The following is a 7,746-nucleotide window of genomic DNA, read 5'->3' as shown; positions in this document are numbered from 1 at the left end:
TGACTTTACAGCTAGCTGATCGGTCTATCACGCACCCAAGAGGAATTATTGAGGATATCTTGGTGAAAGTGGACAAATTCATCTTCCCAGCTGATTTTCTCATTCTTGACATGGAGGAGGATAGGGATATTCCACTTATTTTGGGTCGACCATTTTTAGCTACCGGTAGAGCCCTTATTGATGTGCAAAAAGGTCAACTGATTTTGAGACTTGGTGAAGAACATGTCACATTTAATGTGTTCAACGCCATAAGTATCCAGCAGAGTCAGACAGTTGGTTCCAGTTCGATGTGATTGATAATGCAGTAAATGATACGTTCCCGTTGCATAATCCACCAGATCCATATGAGGCATGCATTGTACACTCTCAATCTACTCAATCTGATTCTAATGAGATTGAAACATGTGCAAGAAATCTTGAAGCTAATCCTCCATATAGGCGCAGACCACACTTTGAGGAATTAGGCACTGGTCCTACAAAGCCTTTGCCATCAATTCAAAGGCCCCCTGAGTTAGAGCTCAAGCAGTTGCCATCTCACCTTCGTTATGCCTACCTGGGAAAATCTTCCACATTGCCTGTTATTATTTCAAACTCCATTAGTAAGCTTGAAGAAGAGAGATTGCTAAGAGTACTCAGAGAAAATAAAACAGCTATTGGATGGTCTATTGCCGACATCAGAGGGATCAGCCCTACAATCTGCATGCATAAAATTCTCATGGAGGATAATTTTAGACCAAGTATAGACAGCCAGAGGAGGCTCAATCCAAATATGAAAGAGGTAGTCAGAGCAGAAGTTTTGAAGCTTTTGGATGCAGGGATCATCTATCCTATTTCAGACAGTACATGGATTAGTCCTGTTCAGGTTGTGCCGAAAAAGGGAGGTATTACAGTCGTGCAAAATGAGAAGAATGAATTGATTCCCACTAGAACTGTTACGGGATGGAGGGTATGCATTGATTATAGCAAACTCAACACTGCTACTCGAAAGGACCACTTTCCCCTCCCATTTATTGATCAGATGCTGGAAAGGTTAGCAGGTCACTCCCATTATTGTTTTCTCGATGGATACTCCGGTTATAATCAGATTTCGATTGCGCCCGAGGATCAAGAGAAGACTACGTTTACTTGTCCTTATGGTACCTTTGCGTATCGTAGGATGCCATTTGGTCTATGTAATGCTCCCGCCACATTTCAGCGTTGCATGATGGCCGTCTTCTCTGATATGGTGGAAAAATTCATAGAGGTCTTTATGGATGATTTCTCGGTTTTTGGTTCTTCGTTTAATGAGTGTCTCGAGCACTTAAACTTGGTCTTGCAGCGGTGTAAGGAAACAAATTTGGTATTAAACTGGGAAAAGTGTCACTTCATGGTACAAGAGGGCATCGTGTTGGGGCATCGAATTTCAGCTAAAGGGATTGAAGTGGACAAGGCAAAGATTCAAGTTATTGAGAAGTTACCACCACCAACCTCGGTCAAGGGTGTTCGCAGTTTCCTTGGTCATGCTGGATTTTATCGGCGCTTCATCAAAGACTTCTCTAAGATCACTAAACCATTATGCAATCTACTAGTCAAGGATGTCCCTTTCAACTTCTCTGAAGAATGTTTATTGTCTTTCAACACTTTAAAGGAGAAGTTAATTTCAGCGCCAGTAATTGTTGCACCAGATTGGAATTTGCCCTTTGAACTAATGTGTGATGCAAGTGACTATGCAGTGGGAGCAGTATTGGGACAGCGACGAGATAAATTTTTTCACGTGATCTATTATGCAAGCAAGACGTTGAATGATGCACAACTGAACTATGCCACCACTGAGAAGGAACTTTTAGCTGTAGTCTACGCCTTTGATAAATTTCGTTCTTATCTTGTTGGATCAAAAGTAATAGTTTTTACAGATCATGCAGCTTTAAAGTATCTGATGACAAAGAAAGATGCAAAGCCAAGACTAATTAGATGGGTATTACTTTTGCAAGAATTTGACTTAGAGATAAAAGATAAGAAGGGAAGTGAAAACTTAGTAGCTGATCACCTATCCCGACTTGAGCATGGAGAACAGGAAAAGTCAGTAAACATAAATGAGATCTTTCCAGATGAATAGATTTTCAATATAGAGGAAGTACCTTGGTATGCTGATATAGTGAATTATCTGGCCAAATCCATTATTCCACCAGACTATTCAAGTCATCAAAAGAAGAAATTCTTTTCTGACTTGAAGTATTAATTTTGGGAGGACCCTATTCTTTACAGGCGGGGTCCAGATCAAATTATTAGGCGGTGTATTCCTAAAGAAGAGATCCCTCAAATACTCGAGCACTGTCTTTCATCTGCTTATGCTGGACACTTTGGCGCATCAAAGACTGCCGCAAAAATTCTACAGTCGGGTTTTTACTGGCCATCGATATTCCGAGATACATTTGAATTTGTGAAGAGGTGTGATAGATGTCTGCGCACGGGAAATATCTCAGGAAAGAACGAAATGCCTCTAAATAGCATTCTGGAGGTAGAGCTCTTTGATGTGTGGGGGATCGACTTTATGGGGCCATTTCCCTCATCATTCTCGAATCAGTATATACTTGTCGCCGTTGATTATGTTTCTAAGTGGGTGGAAGCAATAGCATTGCCAACCAACGATGCGAAGGTTGTAATTGCATTCCTAAAGAAGTATATTTTCACCCGTTATGGTACACCTCGGGCTATCATAAGTGATGGGGGTAAACACTTTTGCAATCGTCAGTTTGAATCTTTGCTGGCTAAATATGGCGTCCGACATCGTATAGCTACCCCTTATCACCCTCAGACCAGCGGTCAAGTTGAAATCTCCAATCGAGAATTAAAGCGGATACTGGAGGTAACAGTGAGTTCTTCAAGAAAAGATTGGTCTAAGAAACTTGATGATGCTTTGTGGGCTTACAGAACAGCTTTCAAAACACCTATAGGCATGTCTCCTTATCGTTTGATTTTCGGAAAAGCATGTCATTTGCCAGTTGAATTGGAGCACCGAGCTTATTGGGCAGTCAAGAACTTGAACTTTAATTTAAGGGCCGCCGGTGAAAAGAGATTACTTCAGTTGAATGAAATGGATGTGTTTCGATTGGAAGCCTATGAGAACGCAAAACTCTACAAGGAGCGCACAAAAAAGTGGCATGACATGCACATTCAAAGAAGGAAGTTTGAGGTTGGGCAGCAAGTTTTGCTGTACAATTCTAGACTCAAACTTTTTCCTGGTAAATTAAGGTCTAGATGGTCAAGGCCATACACCATAGTCAAGGTGTTTCCTTATGGAACAGTTGAAATAATGCATGAAAGTAAAGGGACCTTTAAGGTTAATGGACAACGGTTGAAGCCATATTGGAACGGTGAATTTTCGAAAGAAAAATCAACCGTTCAACTTGCAACACCAGAATGAATGAACAAAAAGTCGAGCTCTAGACTATAAATCGAGCGCTTAATGGGAGGCAACCCATTCTTCTATCTCCTTTTGCTATTTTAATTAACTATTGCATTACCTGTAGTTTTAGGGACTACTTTAATTTAGGAACTCATGCATTTAAATGGGTAGTGTTGGACACATTTTAAGTGATACTTTCAGACCTGGACCAGTAACTTAGGCATATTTATTTATTCAGTTCATTTTATTTTGACATGGTTATCTAAGTTCATCGTTAACATCTTAGCATTCTATTGAGCTTACATTGATGTGATATGCATCTTTAAGGTGGTACCTAAATCTCAATCTTTCTTGGTATGAACTTATTGCAAATATCTAACTTTTGTATGCTATCACTAATATTTATTTTGAATACTTGAAACAGAGAATTAAAGCCTCACAACAAAGAAAGGCTACATCTGTCGTGATACCTACCAATTGGAGCAGCCTGATTATTCATCGCATCCATTTACCCTGGGGAGTTTCTAATCCTTACCCCTTACTTTGTTTAGTTTTCCTTATACATTGGGGACAATGTAGTATTTTAGTTTGGGGGTGGGTGAGTATTGGGATACTTAGAATACATACTTTTCAACTGCTAATCGAGTCCGTATAACTGATAAAAAAAAATTCAAAAAAAAAATAAAAATAAAATCATTCAAAAAAATAAAAAAAATTTGTTTAGTAGCGTTGACGACTTGCCATCTATGAAGATATTGTTTGTTTGAATTGAGTACATATTTAGTTAGATGCCGGATAACATCTTAAATTGTACTTTTACTTTAAAACTTATCCATGTTAGATTTGATTATTTGAGCACATAGCCATATTGATTTATCACTTATGTTGGTACACAATGTAATTTTTGTGGAATTGTTGATGTTGTTGACTTAGGTTTGAATAAAATTCTTAAGTACCTTATTTAAAAAATAAACTGAAAAAAAAAAAAAAAAAAAGCAGTTTGGGGGTGAGAAGGTTAGTGTTTGTCTTCCTAGAAATGCGATGGTTTGGAATTCTCGGATCCCAGCGTTAATTGAAAGGGTTTGAGTTAAAAAGTCTAAAACAGGCACTGATCATCATACATTTTTTTTACTTCTTTTCGTAGCCTTTATGACCCGAGTGATTAAGCCTGTAAGGGACTTTAAACCTGGTGTCCTAAAGTCGTCTGACTTGGGAGTCATCGGCCTAAAGCTCGCTACAGGGGCCATCTAGAAAGCTTAATGGAAAGAATCTTTGCACATAAGAAAAAATAGAAATAAATAAACAGTTGGATTCTCATATCAAAAGAAAAAGTAACACATCTTCTACTTATTTTCGTAGTCTTTTTGACTCGAGTTATTAAGCCTGCAAGGGTATCTAAAAACCTGATGCCCTATAGTCGTCTGACTTAGGAGTCATCGGCCTAAAGCTCGCTATAGGGGTCAATTAGAAAGCTTAATGAAGAGAAGTCTTGCACAGGAGATGTCAAAAAAAAAAAATGAAGAAGAAAAATTGAGATATAAATAATCAAAAGTGAGATGTGCCTAGTAATGACTTTGAGATTTGAATTCTAGAGATTGACGGTTTGGTTATGAGAAAGACTTACTATCTCTCTTTCTAGGTTTACAAGTATCTAATTCTGAACACTTGTGCGGAAAAATGCATCATAATGATTTTTAGGAACCCCTTGTGTACTAGAAATACCTCAGGATTGGAGAGAAAAGCATAAGGAGTGATTGTTACACGAGAGGTGTGAGGAAAAATTACCACAAGAGGGTTGGGACTATGAATAAATCAACAACACTTGATTGGTTGTATTCTAATATAGGTGTTAGTTCAATGTTGGCTAATCTCACACACACACACAAAATCGAGCATCGGATAAGCAAATTTTATTTTTATTTTTGATGTTGTTTGGATCTTTCTAAAATTTGCTTAAATTCGAACCTGAAGCATATGGTAAGTAGTTCAACGTTGAGTCGTTTATTTATGATTTGTTAGATTAGAAATGTGTTATACTTAAGATTTATTTCATTTTGTTCGAGGACGAACAAATGTTTTAGTTTGAGGGTGTTTGATAAGTGCATTTTATGCACTTATTCAGACTACATAACTAGGTTTTTATGTCGTCAAATTATTAATTTTTACCTAATTTGTGTTAATTTTCTTTTGTTTTTAGTTATGGACCCGTTTTGAAGCAATTGGAAAAGAAAATAATCAGTTGGCTATTACATTGAGTTTGTGGACAAAATCTCGCGGAATAAAAGATGAAGGGTCAAAATTGAGGAGAAAATGAAGAGAAGGACTAACTTGCATTACACGAAAGAATTGAGTACACAAAACTTATTGGACTTGGGCTCCTAATTTGTATACAGAACAAGGGTTTTATTGTTGATATATATATACACATGCAGCCGAGACAAAAAGAGGGGGTACACGCACAAAAGCGGGGGCTGAAAAAAGATATTAGACGGCAGAAAAAGGGGAGAAAATTCGGCCAGCTGCTTTGGGGAATTAAAACTTGGGCTGAGAATTAATTGTAGAATTCCATACAGGAAAAGCCGAGAGATTAAGCGGTTGAATTGATTTTGTCGGCCAGCAGCTGGGAGTGAATTAAGTGGGTTGCAAAAGTTGAATTATATATTGACACACCCACAGAAAGCCATAGCAAGGAGATTGGAATTGGAATATTATATGCACAAAAAGGTGGCTGGAATTAAAGAAATTGAAGTGCTGAATTGTGTATATCATATACAAAACAACTTGAGAGGTCAGCAGCTGGAATGGAAATACAAAAGTGGGCGGCTGATTTGGAAGATTATATATATATATATTTTCACGCATAGAATTGGAGATGAGCAGAAGGCTGCTGAAGGAATAATTTCAGATTTCTTTGTAAAAGGAATTTGGATGTTGATCACGTTTCGTCAATTATTGGTGATGTCGTTCCACTTTTATTTATTTAATTTTGCCGTTATGTGAGGCTAGATCTTTCCGTGCTAGGATTTGCGATGAACCTTATATTATGAATCATTAATCCTGAATTTTATTCATTTGACGTTAAAACATGTTTTTAACTATTGAATGATTTGCATGTATTTTATTTTCTCTACAATTATGTGCGCAATAGTTGTATGAGATTTGTGACTTGTTTTATCCTCGAGAGATGGAAATTAAGTTAGACATTATGTTAATTGTCGTAAAGTCCGATAGGGGATAGAAATATACCGCTATGCTTTACGTGATCTTTAAATATTAATAAATCTTTAATGCATTTTTATATGTTCGTATTCGTCATAGAAATATAGTCGGGTCACGTGTAAAAATAGGTTTAACTCTACTCGAAAGAGATTGTTAAACAAATTAGGAATATTGGTCTTCATAATTGAATCGTGTTGTCAATTTTATAAAATTCGGATTAAAGGGATTGATATAAGGGGATTCGGGATCCTAGTACGCATTTCGTTATCATATTTTTATAAAACTTGCATTTAGTTATAATCACGCATTTAATTTAGTTAATTTAGGCTTTATATTTATAAGTAGGTTATCAAATTATAATTTAGTTAGCGAAAATATCAAGAATTTCTATTGTTTCGGTTAAGGCGTAGATAATTTAAATTTAAACTAATACAATCTCTGTGGGACGATACTTGGATTCAAAAGTTCCACTTTATTACTTGAACGCGACCCGTGCACTTGCGGTGTAGGATTTGAGCTAACAAGTTTTTGGCGCCGTTGCCGGGGATTGTATTTTAGTTTAATTTCATTTATCTTGGCACTAATTCGAACTTTTCTTTTATTATTATTTTATTTATTTATTTATTTATTATTATTATTTTATTTTTATTGTACGGTTATTTTAGCACTTTAATTTTCTCTTGCATTTTATGCGAACTTCGAGGGACGGTGAACTGATACCAATTGATCCAGAAATCGAACGTACTTTTCACCGTAAGCAAAGAGAAGCGAGAGAAATAAAACAACAAGAGATGGCCAACGGACAAAATAATCCAATTATTCAAGTGAATGAAGAAGCAGTGGTTAATGAAGGGAACATGCTAGTTGGGGACTTCATGACTCCACAAATTATTCAAAGCCAATCTAGCATCGTTTATCCTCCGTTTGGACAACCAAACTTTCAGCTAAAGACCAATGTCATTCATTTATTCCAAAATGGACATCAATTTTATGGCAGGTCTGATGAAAATCCACATACACATGTCTCTCGATTTTTAGAGATGTGTCAACACTTTAAATATCAAGGGATTTCAGATGATGCAATCAAATTGAGATTATTTCCACATACTCTACGGGATAGAGCGCTTGAATGGTTAGATTCA

The sequence above is a fragment of the Olea europaea genome, unplaced genomic scaffold, assembly GCF_002742605.1.
Source record: "Olea europaea var. sylvestris unplaced genomic scaffold, O_europaea_v1 scaffold63, whole genome shotgun sequence".
Taxonomy (NCBI): Eukaryota; Viridiplantae; Streptophyta; class Magnoliopsida; order Lamiales; family Oleaceae; genus Olea; species Olea europaea.
This window is presented reverse-complemented; position numbering follows the sequence as displayed.